The following is a 16,457-nucleotide window of genomic DNA, read 5'->3' on the forward strand; positions in this document are numbered from 1 at the left end:
TTTTTTATATTAAGCTATTCTTTTCTAAAGTTTTTAATAAGGCTGCATTTCGTATTCTCTTACCTGAATATTTCTGTTCATATTTCTAGATAATTTTAATAAAGTAATTTTAAAAAATTTTAAGTTTTTATTCCTCCGAAAATGCATCTAATTCATTGCTAAAACTGATTAATGTAAATGATTCATTGGTCACTTTTCAGAAAGGACTTTTTATGAAATATAAAATCGCTGAATCTTTCAGACTCCTTTATCTGACATTTATAATCATTTAAAATACTTTCCAGCGTACATTTTGTCATTTCAAAACTGTTAAAACTTCATTAATCTCATCTAGTTTCTTTTACAGACCTCATTTGAAATAAAAAAATTGAAAATGTAAATCCTTTAACTTGTGAAACCAATGATTCGGCTAAAAGCTTCACAAACATAAAGCCAAACACTGATTAAAAGCATTACGATCAATAACGGCTAAGGGTTAGCCGCAAGATCCCATGTAACTAGTTACATTCTGCAAGTTAACGTAATGGGGCACAAAGAGCTTCCATCTTTTGAGTTAAATATTTAAAGTACACGAGTTATTTTTCTTGCAGGCTTTATTTTACGGCTAAACAAAATTTTAAAATCCTAATATCAAACCTCTGTATCCTAATACGCCTGGGTATAAATGAGAAGGTAATTGTTAAATGCACTCATGTCCAAAATTCTCTTTACATACCCAAAAATGATGATATTCAATGAAATATCGAATCAATGTGATCCGTATTTGCAGGGAATGTGTGAAAACCAAGCCTAATTAGCATTATCCAATCAAAAGTAATCAAACGGTTTGTGATATGCAAATCTAGGCGTTACGTCATCCAAGGGTGAATCAAGCGCTTTGTACAAACTGAATATTTGAGTGAATTTCTGCAACATAGCGTTTGATTTCAGTGTGTAGGGACTCAAAGCGGTTTGTTATGGCTTCGAAGTATCATTTGGAAGAATCTGTAAAGTGGCGAAATATCGGCCGTTTAGAAGCAGGGCAGTCAATCATGGAAACAGCCACATGTCTGAATATTTCAAGACAGACAGTCTCTAAGTTATGGAAACAGTTTCAAAATAATGGAAGTGTTGTTGTAAGGAGGCCTGGACAAGGTCGGAAACGAATGACAACTGCTTTTGAAGATCGGTATCTGGCATTAACTGTCCGTCGTAACAGAAAGGCTACTGCTCGCCAGTTAAGTTCAGAGCTTGCAGCCGCCACTGGAACTGTTGCATCACGGCAAACAATATACAGAAGGCTTAATGAAAAAGGCCTTTATGCCAGAAAGCCAAGGGTATGTGTTTTACTGTCTTCACAGAAAAAGAGGGACGGTTTAATTGGTGTAAAGAACATCAAAATTGGACTGAACATCAATGGTCCCATGTTGTCTTTACTGATGAGTCGCGGTTTAGTTTAACTGGTGATTCTAAACGTGTTTACATCTGGAGGGAGTCAGGGACACGAAATGATCCCTCGAACATTGTGGAACGTGACCGTTTCGTTAGTGGAGGTGTGATGGTATGGGGTGGAATAATGATCGATGGACGTACGCCACTACACGTGTTCAGCAGCGGATCTGTGACAGGCCAGATATATCGAGATGAGATCTTAGATCCTTATGTAACACTTTTCAGGGGTGCATATGGACCTGACTTTTTATTTATGGATGATAATGCCCGTCCACACCGAGCAAACCTCGTTGATGAATTCCTTGAAAGTGAAGACATTAAGCGAATACCTTGGCCACTAAACTCTTCTGACCTTAACCCGATAGAGAACTTATGGGACTACCCTGGAAGAGCAATTGCACGTATACATCCTCCTCCTAGAGATGTAAATGCTCTGAAGACGGCATTGCTGGAAGAGTGAAGATTAATTCCCCAAACTGTGGTTAACAACGTTATTTCCAGCCTTAAAACACGTTGTGATATGTGTGTACAAGTCAGGGGAGATCATATTCCATATTAAATTCGCAAGACTTAATTCTTTTTCTGAATCATTCTTTTTTTTCTTAACTCTCTGTCACACTTTATTACCATTTTTATTGTTTCATGCTACAATTTTATATCATATGAGGTGATCTTCAATTTCTTCTTTTGCATTTATGTGTCATCATGTTATGTATGATTCCACGAAAATTCTTTAAAGTATAAGTCATAGTCTCTGAGAAATCCGTGAATTTATGCATGTAAACATAATTTTGGACATGAGTGTATTAGTCTAGAACGTAGTCTAGAACTGTATTGTCTCCTTTTGTTTTTGACTTCATTCTTTTTTGCCATGAATTTTTCAAGAATTTATTAGATTTGCTTTCGTTTTTTCTCTACGTGGGGAATTTTTGTCTTAAGTTTATTTCCACTGTTGCGTTTAAGCTTATTCCTGTCTTTCAAATTACCTTGTATAAGAGCTGAGATCTGGACTTCTTGTCGGCAACTGTATAATATATAAACTACTATCCACACGTAATCGAAGTCCACAGTGTTGCGAATATGAGCTTTATACTTGAGCTCGTTGATCTGATAAAATTTTTAATAAGATAATGTGCCCCTTTCTTATTTTTTATTCCAAAACCTTTAAATGCATATTTTTCCGTTTTACTCTGAAAGTACACTGGTGTGCAAAAATTAAGGACGAGACGGTTTTTTTCAATATAACTTTGTACAAAAGCTTTCCAAATCAACACATTTAATACCGTACGATCCCCAATACGTAAGGACATGAGTAGTGTAAGCAACACTTGCTAAAAGAGAAATCAGAGGGATAAAAAGCTTTATTGAAAAAGTAGCATGGAGCGCAATGCGACTGAAGGCCGAAACATCCCTGTGATGGGTGTCCAGCAAGAAACATCCGGTCTTTAATAGGGGGTATGATCTCCCTTGACTGCTAGGCAGGTTTTACAGCGTCTGCCCATGCTGAGAATAAGGGTGTCAATGAGTTGTTGAGGCATTTGCTGCCCATTCGTCTTGCAGCGCCAATCGAAGCTCCGGAATCGTTACTGGTGGTAAGGTACGAGCTGCCAAGCGTCTACTTAGAAAATCCCATGCATGCTCGATGGGATTGAGATCCGGAGATCGTGCCGCCCAATCCATACGTTCAATATCCTGACTCTAAGAGCTGTTCAGCAGCTACTGTGCGATGACATGGTGCATTGTCGTCCATGAAAAGGAACTGCGGACCCATAGCGCCTCTAAAAAGACTCACATATGGAAGAAGAATCTCGTTACAATAACGGGTCCCGTTGACTGAACCTGCGTCGAAGATGTGAAGGTCTGTACGATTACCAAGCATGATGCCTCCCCAAACGAGAAGACTGCCACCTCCATACCTGTCCCTTTCAATGATGTTCGAGGGATGAATATGCGATGAGAATCGCTACTCAGACTGAATCTGCTCTCATCTGTAAAGAGTACTCGTCCCCATTCATTGTCTCTCCAATTCAGGTGTTCCCGGCACCACAGAGAACGCCTTCTCCGATGGGCAGGCGTTAGAGGTACACACCGTACAGGGCGACCTGCAAACAGACCACCACCGTGCAGTCTTCTCGCCACGGTAAAACTCGATATCGGTTGTCCAGTCGCCTGTGTCGTGTGTCTAGCGATTTCTTCCGCTGTCTGCCGCCTGTTTCTTCTGGCCTGTAAGGCAATATAGCGGTCATCTGCGGGTGTGGTTCCTCATAGACGACTACTACTAAACCCCCCGGATAGCTGTTCCTGTAGTTTGAAATTGTCTCAAGTCGTGAAATGATGTTGTGAGCAATTCCGAACTCTGCAGCCACACTTTCACACTGCGGCCTTCCTCCAACCTCCCAATGTTTCGACCTCGGGTGAAAGCATCCAGATGTCGTCTAACAGATTGATTATTCGCCATTTCTCGCTGAGACAGCAACTCGGTGGGATTTTTAACTGCTATACGGCGTGCAATATCTTTGCCAGAAATACTGATCTTACACCGACAACATGCTTAATACTACTCACTCTCCCCATTACGTCTACCTGCATATCTGCGCATGTGCTACCGTACATCACCTTACTTAATCTCCTGATTGGTCTTTCTGTCCGCTCTGCCTCTTCTTTCAGCTGATATGCTAATTTTTCGACTTCGTCCTTAATTTTTGCACACCAGTGTAGATTACTATTGCCGCAAGCTATCTTATAAGCCCAAATCATATGCGTACTCCATATTTTACTGAAGGAGTATGCAATATACATATTTTACTAAAGTTCAGTGATGGGTTTTCTTCATAACTTTGCTTTCTCGCATTTTTTTAACGCGTTCATGTACGATATAATATAATTTCAAATATCTTGAAGCTTTGATTTGCTTAACCGAGGAATGGTTTTCTTCCGTCTGGAAGGCCCACCAGCGGCCGAGCGGTAAAATCGCTGAACACTGGTAGTTCGGTCTGAGGTTCGAATCCCGCGAACGGGCTGGCTGCATGGGCGTTTTCGTGGTTTTCCCCATGTGTAACGTGTATACGAGCCAGTTTCCCTTAGAAAGTCCTCCACGAAGGCATCCCTCCCCTTAGGCAGATAGCCCTCGAGGCTTTGCCATAATCACACACACACACACACACACACACACTTCCGTCTGGAAGAGTCATATTTTCATAAAAGGTTTTAAGTTTCTTTACGAGCAGATAATTATAATTGTAGGGCTTTTCAAAAGTCTATTTTGCTGCTTGATAAAGTTAATTTAACTACACTAGTTTTTACTAATGCAAACCTTACATTCGATAGCTCACTTATTTCTAATATTCTTTGATTTTAATAAATTATCACCTCAAAAAAATAAATTTTTCGAACCTTGTTATCTAAGTAGTATGTACTTTCTCTTCGTTGTTTAAAATTATTCTAGGCTTTTGAAAAGAAATATCTCTTAAAAAATCTCATGTTTCTGTTAATGCCTTAATGCTTGGTTTAGCTTAATTTCTCATTTAAAGTCGAGATTTTTGCAGCCACATTTACTGGTTTTACTGAATTTTATTAATCGTAATATATTTAATATAGCATTTAGCCTCGCAAAGCATAATTTACATACGAAATACTAATGGCCAAATTTTTGTAACTGAATATGAGTTTCTTATGCCCCATGAACTAAGCGATCGTAGATATCTTTGTTGTTTTGCTAATAGATAACGTGAATACGAGCCATTTTTCCCTTTAATGGTTCACGTTTGAGGTAGACATCTTTCGTGTACTTAGCCCTAATTAAAATTAACCAACCGCAGTGCAAGGGAAGCATTTGTTTCTCTGTTAACTTCTTTACTAGTGGGTCGCAAAGTGCTTCAGGCTGTAGAATTGCATTTTTCATTCCATCGATAATCTTCATTAGATAGTTGATTACGCTGAACGCTTCCAAATCTATGTGAATAGTTTAACCATGTTCTCTACATAGGAACTGAAGACTGCTCAACTGTGCTCGTAGACACATTTGTCTTAACTCGCGAAACAGCTCAGGATCGAATGGAGGTTTTAAAGTTAGCAACCTTTTGAAATTCTTTTGTTAGTATCCCGAAATTCAGTGAAGTAATTTTCGATTACACATTGAGAAGAACTACGCAATACTGATATTTAACTGCGTTCTCGCATATTGCTACTTAAAATTCCGTAGTACGATTTTTCATGAATAAATTTATGACCTGAAATAATTCAGTGTCGAATTACATTATCACCTCTTTTCGCATACTTTATTTAAAAAGACATGAAATTGGCACTTTCGATAAAATTTATGACTGAAAGCTTACGTTTGTTTTATATTGCGAAAACACACAAAACTATTTACTCGAATATGTAAGGCATCCCTACCTTTGGGCAGATACCCGTCGAGTGCTTTGCCGCGGTCAAATAAACCAAACTAATAATAACTTGTACATTTTTTATAAAAAGAATAAAATGTTGTCGATTCATATAGTTCACTCTAAATGAACTCTAAAACTTAATCTCTCAAGTCCACGATTATTATTATAAAACCTTATTTTCCTTTACGAAATACTCGGAAGTAGTTTTTTGCTGAAGAAATATGCAACTTGAAATGCTTAACTATTAACCTAATCCTTTTTTAAGGATACTAGATGAGAATTTCTTGCAAAAAAATTAACTTAAATTTCAACACTACTACTTAATTTAAAAGATGAGGAGAGTTAAGGGATATCTAACTTTGTGATGAATTCAAAACTATCTGAAAATTAGAAGCACGTCATTATTTTATTAAATATCTCGTCGTTCTTCAACGACGAGACATTCAAGGTGGTCTTAACTGAAAGCTTAAATTTATTTGATAAGTCAGCTTATAACTGAGCTGAACGAGGTTAAACTCTGACAGGTTTAGTAACTAGTCTAAACTTCTAGCCTGACAGACGAATCGATTTTCGCTGTGTTTGAACTATTAGGCTCGGAACTTCAAAGTTGTTGTGACTTATCTCATGTGTCTTGGCAGTACCGACAGAGCAAGCGCACGAAATTCATCTTGGTAAGGAGCGCAAGACTGCAGCTGTTAGCAAGAGCAAGTTTCCACAAGAGCCTTGAGCACCGTACACATGACAGTACGACTTGCTCAGTTCCGCCCCCCCCCCAATTTTGAAGGAGAGCACCCAGAGGGGGCGGGTTCGAGGGTCTGCCATCCCTCTTTCCTTACCATCCACCTCACTACACATTTACAAACATCCATGCTTTCCCCGGTATTCGAAACTGGGCCTCTCGGTATGGCTTTCAGTTACTACTATCGCGGTTGGACGGCGGAACCTTAAGTAAATATAGCATTAATAAACAAGACTTCTTTTCACATCAAAATTGAAAGGACACAGCTAATTTAAGAAAATTCTGCTATTCTACGGAAAGACGGATAATGATAAATTCAAACTGTTAATCCTCACGAGTTTTAACCCTTAGCGTTCCGCATGTTTTTGTACCACTGCCTACCAGCAACTCCAGCACATTTTCGCAGCGGAATGCAGCATCCAGAATATCTGCATAAATCTTTCCTGTAAATATTTTACCAAAGAAAGAGATGTGACTATTCTCCTTAACTGACCAATAATCCTGCATATTCGCCAGGGGTATCGTACCCATATTGATAACTCCAATAAAAGCCCAAAACTCATCCTCTTCCACCGCACGCCACGTTTTCCAAACAGAATTACTATATATTTCTTTATTCCTTAGAACATTTTCTGCGTAATTGTTGGTTTCTTTTATAATTTCATTTACCAGTTCGTTTGTGAAATATAATTTGAAATATTGTGTCGGCTGTACAATATTTGTAGGAATTTGTGGTCCAGTGACCGTTAGCGACACACTAAAATGCATTCTATCCGGAATATCTCATTCTTTCGTGAATCGCGCCATTCATCTAAGTCTTCCGGCGACTCTTCACTTTCAGTAACTACCATTTGTCGTCTATTTGGTAGTATATTTTCGGAACCACTACTTGAAGTGGCAGAATTATAATCAACATTGTCTTCAACAATATCTTCTAACAATGAAAAATCAAACACATCTTCACTATCACTCAACTCTATATTCTCATCACAATAATTTTTTCTCCATGTTGCTAACCATAAAATTGGTCAAATAATGTTTCAATCGTAACAGTAGCGAGACTGAGCACGTTTAAACTACAGATAACAATTGCCAATGCCGACGATTCTGTAATATCTTAACCCTAATCATGCTAAAAACATTGGGCTCCGCAGCGGAACCTACGGAGTTACGGAACAAATGACGGACGACTCCGTATCGGAGCTAACGGAGCGTTGAGGGTTAAATCACCTGGCTCGATTAACTGCACAACTACTTGATATTCAATCAAAAGGCAAATTCGCCAGCTGTTAACAAAAACGTGTACCTCGATCATGTGCAGAGAAATTTCCTTTCTTTCCGGTTGGTTGAATTTACCAGTCCTCTCATCTGAACTTGGATTCTTACTCTTGTTTAAAATTCTTCTTAATCATAAATTCTGGTGGATTTAACGAGATGGATTATAAATATGCCTACGTGGGAAAGTATTTAAAGAATAAATTCTTATGCGCTTACAAATGGGGAAAGCCACGAAATTTCTCATGCACTTAGCCCTTTTCCTGGGATTCAAACCCGGTTATGAACTACCAGTATTTATCTGATTTACCGCTCGGTCGATAATGGTGTCAAAACAGTAGGAATATAGGACAGATCCTAACGTAAACAAAAATGTGAACAAAATACTTAGAAAAAATATTTAAGATCCAAAAAACGCAACGTGTAGTACATTTGAACTTATTACACACCCTATACTGAGTCTTACTGCTATTCAAGTAAATTAAATTTAAATATAGATCGGTTTTAATTTTCGAGCGATGGATGGTCCATCAAAATAACCTTTTGCTATTACTGACTTATATAATTTCTAGTGAATACAGTACAAGAAGATCTCTGAACATTTTGTCTTGGACGAAAAACATAAGATGAGACGTTAAATACCAAGTTATAATACTGGAGTCGGATAACTAGAAAAAGCATAATGAGTTCCATAGTCTCTGTATTTTTTCACGTAATTTGCTTAAAGATTATTGTTCAATCCCATTGGTAAAACCAGTGTAATAGCTTCTAAGATCAACTGCTCGTTTGGTAGTGAATCTCTTTTGGAATTTTGCGTATTCGGTTAATGTTATCAAAATTATTCTGGACAAACGTGGTCACATTAAGCGCTGCCAACTCTGCAGTAGTTTCTTGTCCTAAAACTAACTAAACTAAGTTCTAAAAAATTCTGTAAATGCTCTGCTTTGACCTATTATGTACCGAGGCTAGGTTTTTCTATCCTTGCAATTCATCACTTTTGGAATTTCATTTTTATAATATATTTTTTATGCATGCTTCCTCACATCGGGATTTAGTTGAGGCACTGGTACTGTAAAACGTTTTGAGCTAAATTTCTGCTAGTATTACCAGATCAGATTTTTTTAACTGCTAATTTAAAGTCAACAATTAATTGTCTCTGGAATGCATTTATTAATAGCACGCATGTGTAGTTTCTTTATCCTTTTTTAAATGCACCAGTTATAGATTGCCAAACATTTTCTAACAAATATTTTATCAATTCTGTTTTCCATACATTTTTTTAACTTGAATTCTAGAATTTTTATAAAACTTTTTCTTCTGTTCTATTTAAAATAACAAAAGGTAGCAATTGGTTTTCATTGGCGTTGTAGAGCTCATATCTAGTTGTTATAATTTTAATTTCTTTCCTTTTTGGTTTGTCGTATAATTTCTTGGCTTATCAGGAAAGACTACTGCTTTATCAGCGTAGAGTTTAAGCAAACAGTTTAAGCAAAGATCGGCATAACTAAGACGTTAAAATATTCTCTTCGAATTTACCTTACAATCTGATAAGACATCTTAAACTTCTGAATGAAATATGCGGCTTCAGTTCGAATTTGTATGGTACCAATATAGAGTTAAGTATTACGTGATACCAAACAAAAAATTATTTAGAAGATGAGCTTCTAGATGTTCATGAACATCGACAGCGGTAGTAGCTATTTGTTCTTAACTGTGCTGAATATTATAAAGCTCTTTCAAATCATTTTCTCTGTTCTTTTGGAAAAAATTTTTGTGAAGGATATTCTTCGGTATTCTACGCAGTTGATTTTTCTTCGTATCTTTCGTAATAAATGATGACATGTGTAAATGATTTTAGCAAATTTAATCAAAGAGTAATCAATCGGAAAATCAATTTAAAAAATACAACACTGTCTTGAGATCGAAAAAAAGGAGGAATTATAAAAGTAAACACTTCCCTTTTAAGTAATGTGAGCGTGTTTCATTTTATAACGTAAAAAATAAAATGTAAAATTTTTGCCAACTTTGCTTACTCCCCGATTCTCAGTGATGTAAAAGATGCATATGGCAAATTTCAGGAAGATTATATTTAGACCTTGCATATTTTGATCAGTTTTGTAAAAGTAGGCAAAAATATGACCTTTCAATGTTAATTACTTCTATTGGAAAAACTAGAAATAAAACAAGAAACATTAAAACTATTAAATTAAATATGGCATGGTTTCTGGGGGATTAGTAGACAAACAACAAACGAAAAGAAAGACAAAAGCAAAATTTATTGGTCTATTCGAACAAGTGAAGCTTTTGAAAATGCTAAACAACAGCAAACGCTACATTATCAGCACATCCTTCGCTAAATGCATTTCAGATACTTTAAGTCGATGCATCTGGTTACGCTGTTGGCGAATCTCTAATCCAATCTACTACTCACGGACTCGAAACCCTAGCACTCTTTTCTAGAAAGCTCACGACCACTCGGACAAAACGTATGATAAGGAAATATTAGCAATATGCATGGTAGAGCGCACAAATTTTCATTGTCTATCACAAACCAGTAATATTTGCTTTCAAACATAATTCATCCTCCTTCAAAATCCCGCTATAAACATTTGCTTGATTTTTCAAGTTCTTTTATAAAGATATTCCTCACTTTATAGAAAGCTTTCTCAATAGGACTTACATGGATTTCTTGGAATAAAACTTCGAAAAGGGGACTCGGTACCAAACGAAGCTTCGAAAGCTGAAGCGACGAAGACCTACAATTGCAGTATTGCCATAAATACAAACGAGAGAGGTCTAAACCTAAACTATTAGATATCATAGCCAAATATCTTTTAGAGAAATATTTATGCTTCAATATTAAATTTGATAACATTTTTCATTTCTTCAACAGCAGAATCTTTAAGATATGAATGCTTCAAGAATGCCGGCAAGCCAACTTACCGGTTTTCTCATAAACATACCAGTAATCATCATTATTATTACGCCATTCTGAAAACGCTTAATACAAGCTGAGAGAGCTCTAAGAAAGTTCCGATGGAGCTTAACAAATAATAACAACCTAATAGGAAATGCTGCTTTATAAAATTCTAGCACAATTTTATAAAGCTTTCACAGAACCTTTCAAAAAACCTATAGAATTTTTATAAAATCTTTGTAGAATGATATTCTATAAAAATTTCTTAAGTTTTCGAGCATTAGTCTAAGCAAATATTCAGAGTCTAATATATTGTATGAAATACAGAACAGTCAAAATGGGAACTTTTTATTCATAAGCGATAAATTATTTTTGCATGGAAATTTTGGCTTTTTAATCTCTAGTTTATTTATTTATTTATTTATTTTTTAGTATCCAAATTTAAGTAATATTTTGTTTTTATTTGAGATTTAAGTAATATTCACATCGTTTAGATAATACAAAAGTTAAATCTTACAAAAGCGTAAATTCAATTTAAATCATAAAATTAGTCAAAAAATTAAATGTATATTGTTCATTATAAAATTTTAGTATATGAAATGTATGATTTTAATTATGGTATATATACCCCTGTAAAAAGAAACGGGTCTCTTCGTTTTAATTTAATTAAACTTAACTATTTAATATGTACATATTTTTTAATCAAAACGATATTGGAATATTTTATTAGGAGAAAAAATAACGTTTGTTCCAAAAATTTGTGTTGCCTTTCCTTCCATGTCATTTCAAAATTTAGGTTAAATCCTATTCGAAAGAAAACTCAGCTCATTTCCTTTTACTCCCGAAGGAAAATTTCGCTGATTTTTATAATGCTTTTTAATACTCAGAAACATCTATAAGATCTATTATAGAAAAGTAAAACATGGAAACTTATTTAGAATTCTTTAGAAATATGGCTCGATTTTCATAAATTGAATATGGTAGTTTGAGTAGAATTAATTATATTAGTTAATTTTACACGTTTGACCTTTGGAAACTGTACAAAATGTTATAGAATTTCTGCACAAATATTTCTAAAGAATCTGTGTACATAAATCTACAGAGGTTATATATAAAATGAAGATCTTTGATTTAGTTTATAGATAATAGATGATAATTCGAACACCGTATTTTTTATGGAATTCTACGTAAAGTTTTAGCAAACACAAGCTCATTATATAGTAATGCGATCTGCAACATTCAGCAGTCCTCTGTTTGCGAACATTGAGATAACACAGACATTTAAACAGGTGAAGGAAAGCAAGGCCTCAGGCCTTGATGGGCTAGACAACAACGTAATAAATGAAACTCATAAAGCGGTCACAAAAGTATTTTTGGTACTTCTTAGCAAATATTGATGAAAATCTACCTTCCCTACTTGACATAGGGATGCCAATATTATATTGTTCTTGAACAAAAGAAGAAATACAAAGGAAATAACTTCAGATCGGCTAACGTTTCTCCTTACATAACATTACCGAGAAATCTCTCGTTGGCAGTAATATTAAAACAGCAAATTTCAGTGACCATCTGAAAATGCAGTTTATTTGACCATGCACTGAACAATTTGCTTGAAATTGTGTATAAAATGACTATGGGGAACACATGTGAGTAAATACGTTATAAAACTTGTTCATAGATATGGAATCAAAGTAAAATGAATAGAATTGTAAATGGCATTAAACTTATGGTTTACTTATTTACGTGTTTTTAATTTTCTCCTGAATTTAAATATAAATAAATTATTCAGTGGTATTAATAACTTAACGTATTTTGTATTGTAATATTTTTTATTTTCTATAGGAACTTTCGAAATAAAGCGCGATAAAGGAAAATTCATCCCCTTGAATTATAATAGAATATATGCTTAGAAACTTTTCTCTTGTAGAAAAAAAACGCGCCAAACCATTTTCTCTAGAAATAAAAAATCCGCCAACTTAATACTTCCAGTGAGAAATAGTATACATTCGTCATCAGCTAACTTCGATTACGATAAATGTTAAGACATAATAATAAATATATCCCTCAGGTTAGTTATTTCAATGAACAAAGAAGGAAATGGAAACTTTTAGTGGTAATACTTACTTTTATTGTCAACTCGGTTATAAAAGTTAGGAAAAACCTATTTGAACCAATATATGGATCAATATAGCGATCTGTCTGAAACTGTTTATTGCGTGTTGTTCTTTAACGAAAAGATCATATGTTTGTTATGACAAAACACTTGGATATCTGCCTAAAAGGAGGGATATCTTCTTAAAGACTTGAAAAAAAGAAAACTATTTTTCACATTACTTATGGGAGCCCACCAGCGGCCGAGCTGTAAAGTCGCTGAACACTGGTAGTTCGGTCCGAGATTCCTGTATTCAATTATGATTTTTCAGCAAATGTAAATAGATAAAGGCCAATGGCTGTGCTAAGACCCATTGCATAAATTTTGTATTGTATATACAGTTTACCTATGTTCCTAATGTCATTCAGCCCCACTTTTATTTAGTTACACCTCTCATGTTCCTTTTCTTGACTGCTATTATTATGACACTGACTAAAACTGGCATATCTTTGTAACCTGCTTACACTGATGATTCACACATTACTCAACGCCATACAGTGCCTTCTGCCTGATTTGGACCTGCTGCAGCATTTGTCGTTTTGAGCTAAGTTTCATTCGTGTTCACATACATCGCTTGATGAACTATGACGTTGGACTCTTCTATTTTACCTCGACCTGATATTATTCCCTTCTTCCATGTTTTTATGACTTCACCGAACTCTAAGTGAATTCAAATATGTTCCAAAATCTTTAATTGTTTTGTTACACACTGGAATAGCGAAAATCATCGCAGGCACCCAAAAGAGCGTCGGCATCGCGCCTGAACCTAGGTTCGAATCCCGCGAACGGGCTGGCTGCATGGGCGTTTTCGTGGTTCTCCCCATGTGTCACATGTGTACGATAAAGTTTCACTTAGAAAGCCCTCCACGAAGGCATCCCTCCCCTTAGGCAGATAGCCCTCGAGGCTTTGCCATAATCACACACACACACACATTACTCGTGGAGAAAGAAACAAGAAAAACTTTAAACTGTCGGTTTGTCAGCATCCGAATCCAACCTGAATTAAATTACAAGTATTCAGTTATGTATTCATTTACCTTATATATATATATATGTTTCTTAATTCATCTTATTTCACATTATTTTAAAAAATATTGTCTAATAAATCTAAAAGTCACAATTAAGCTAGTCTTTTACAAATACTAGAGTATTCACACAGAAAACAATCAGTGACTCAAACATTGGAGTTGAGGAAAAATATTTAAATTCAAGGATAAAAGTTTAGCAGTTACTCTAAATACACTTTATTGTTTACTGCTTCTAAATGCCATGCACGGTTATATTTTTATTCGAGTGAATACTTTGCAATAGATTAGGATCATTTATTAAAATGTCGTGAAATTTCTCACACGAATTGATCAAATTATACTTTAGGCTTCATGCAGATTTTAAAGTTTTTATGTTCAACTGCGTTTTTTTTCAATTGCCCCTATTTTACTCATACTATAAAAAACACGTTTTGTTGCTGCATTTATTCCTCGAAGTGAGAGCGTGTGTTCTAGAATTTTCAAAATATATTCATAATTATTATCTTTGAAATGAAGGAATAACTCCGTCCTTTTTTTTTTTTTTTTTTTTTTTTTTTTTTTTTTCTCTGTTTCCACATTTGCCGTTACCAACATTTAATTTTTTCATCAGTAACTTTTTACAAATTACATCAGTAATCTTTTTACAAATGGCACCTCATCAAAAAGATCATTCTCGCAAATATTATTTTTCGGAAAATAGTTACTAATATATTAAAGATTTTTCCACATATTCCCCTAAGATCTCCTTTTTTAATATCACCCAATGAAAGTTTTTAATATTCTCGAATTGAACTGTCCGTTCTTCAAGATATTCCAAGCAGTTATTATAAAAATTTCTGACTTCTTTCAGAAAGTCAAGTCGTTTAATATGGCACCTTGCACTTTCAAGCTAGTAACGTCCTTTCGAATAACCAAAGAAACGTAATCGTTATCAATTCTTTCTCGCAATTTTGATTTTAAATTATTGATTTCATTTGACACTTCCGTAATTGAAATTTTGTCCCCTTCAATAATTTTCACAGCATTGTGAAATAATGTAGATTGGTTGTGGATGAACTGAAGACAAATTTGCGATGTGTCATTTTCAAAAAACAGCTGCAATATTCTTGGACATTTATCTTGTGATAAAAAGTATGATTTTAATGGTTCGTATATTTTAAAAATATTTTCTACAGCTGGGAAAAGCTAGCCATCGTGTTTTGCTATAAACAATAATTCTTTTATTTTCGATTTCTGCGCTTTCACAAAAATCCTTCAAACTTTCGACACGCACAGTATATATATAAAAATACGAATACATTTTCGAAACAATATTTTCAACATCCACTGGAAGTAAGTCAGATGCTGTTTGAATAGTATTGTGTAGAATGTGCCCTGCACAACCTAATCGAATAATTTTTTTGGTTCTAACGGTTCGTTAAGTTTCGTAAAAACGTTATTGATGCCTCTTTCTAGCTTTTCCACCAAAATTTGCGTTAGTGTCAACAATATTATTGCCTCACAATAGGCAATAATTTTATTGTTCAAATTATTCTTTTTTTAAATAGTACTTATTGTATCAAAATCTCTTAAAGAAGTTTCACCCGGCAGCCGCCCAGACGGTATAATGGTTAGGGAGCCTGATTGCGATACCGAAGGGCCTGGATTCGAATCCAGGAACAGGCATGGTTGTAACTGTCTGTCCCTTCATAGGAGGGAATGGTAGCCCACCTAGTAGGTGCCTCCATAATAACGAGACCATCACGTCTGGCCTTAGTATAGATTAATGGACTCTGTTACAAAACTGTAACTGTTAACAATCTGCCATTGAAAAAAAAAAAGTTTCACCCGGCAATGAAACAAAATCTAATATTCTAATTTTAATTCCTGTTTCTGGATCAAAAAGTCTAACAATTGTGGGAAATAATTTTAAATCTTTGGAAAAAAATGGAAGCATCATGATATATTGACATAAAATGTGCAATTATCTAATTCTTTCTGCAATTGTGAAAACGAATATGGTGAAAAAACATTACAAATAATTGCTTCGCTTGTGCAGATTTTTTGTCGTACAATGTTTTGATCGTTTGCTACGTACAATCAATTGATCTGAAACTTTGATTGTGGTTTGTGGTGTGGAAAGAAAATAGCCCTTCAGCTAATGCTAGCTGTTCCTCCGTTAACAATACGTAATCCTTGACGAGACGTAACGACAATGCTCGAACACCACCGAGTAAATCTAACTCGTTTATATCGCCTAATTTAGTTTACTCTGCATGCATTTTATGTGTTTTTTTATTTCTTTATATTCACTATAATAATTAATTAATAATAGGTAATATATTTTTAGAGACCATTTAAAATAAAAAATGCAGATGTTTTCTAAAAAGCGGGACAATTTTAAAAATCGGCGGAACGCGGGGCAGTCCTCCAAAAAGCGGGACTGTCCCGCCAAAATCGGGACGTGTGCTCACTTTATTATAAAGCCTGTTTTTCTGCTGGCTTCGCATACACACATGTGTACGCTTACGTATTTGCATAGAAGCAG

The sequence above is a fragment of the Stegodyphus dumicola genome, chromosome 9 (assembly GCF_044657685.1).
Source record: "Stegodyphus dumicola isolate Sdum_Otavi_A_Nest chromosome 9, ASM4465768v1".
Lineage (NCBI taxonomy): Eukaryota > Metazoa > Arthropoda > Arachnida > Araneae > Eresidae > Stegodyphus > Stegodyphus dumicola.